Source organism: Etheostoma spectabile, unplaced genomic scaffold (assembly GCF_008692095.1).
Source record: "Etheostoma spectabile isolate EspeVRDwgs_2016 unplaced genomic scaffold, UIUC_Espe_1.0 scaffold456, whole genome shotgun sequence".
NCBI classification, from domain to species: Eukaryota; Metazoa; Chordata; class Actinopteri; order Perciformes; family Percidae; genus Etheostoma; species Etheostoma spectabile.
In genome coordinates, this window is record NW_022605612.1 from 504,348 (window position 1) to 505,453 (window position 1,106).

The window sequence follows — 1,106 nt, forward strand, 5'->3', positions numbered from 1 at the left end:
CAAGGAAAAGAGGCGCAAGACAAAGAGGGCGAAGACAAAGAAGTCAGGAGACAAAGAAGGCGAGGAGACAAAGAGGCTGGGGCAAGACAAGAACAAACTGGACAATCGAAAGGGACATGGAGACTGGCAGGAAATGAAAACTGAAAAGAAGGGAGACAAAAAGGCAAGAAGGAAGAGATAAAAAAAACAAGAAAACGAGGCCAAGCGCCAGAAAAGACGATACAAAAGAGGGACAAAGACAACGGACAGAATGAAAAGATGGAAGGTAATGGGATGAAAAAGGAGGCGAGTCAAGGGAGAGGCTCAAGGAACAGTAGAAGAGAGACCTTCAGGAAAGAGCACAGACAGAGGGCACAAGGAAGAAGTCCAGAAAAAGGTCGAACGGCGGCAAGACAGGAACCAGAGGAGAAAAGACCGAGGAGGGACAAAGGGTAGGGATACATGGGAGAGCGAGCGGGCACAAAGAGAAAGACACAGAGAGCAAGACAGACAGAGGAGAGAAAAAGGTAGAACGTGGGAGAGACAGAGACACACTTGAAAGAGAAGTGACCGAGAGAGATAGAACATAAACAGAACAAAGAGAAAGAGAGACACAGAGGTCAAGACAGACAGACACGGAACCAAAGGGCAGAGGGGAAAAGAACAGGGAGGATACAAACGGGAAACTCCACAAGGACACTCCGAGGGATAAAGCAGAAAAACGCAGATTGGAAACTCACGGTCAGGAGGAACTCGACGTTGAACGCTACAGCACAAAATGATCAAGCACTAAACAACCGGAACCAGATTTAAATTCACAAGGTAACCGAGGTAATGGTGAACATTTGACTCATATCACATAGGGCGGGGCAGACATCAGACAACAAAAGTGAAGCTAGACAAGCAAGACAGGAAGCTGACTTCAAATAAAGCAGAAAGTGGAACAAACAGACACAGGGAACAAGACAAGGCCAGGAACACAGGACCATGGAAAAACAGACAAAACACAGGAGGACTGCGTTTTTCTGCGTTTATCCCTCGTGAGTGTTCCTTGTGGAGTTTTCCCGTTTGTTATCCTCCCTGTATCTTTTCCCCTCTGTCCCTTTGGTTCCCTGTGTCTGTCTGTC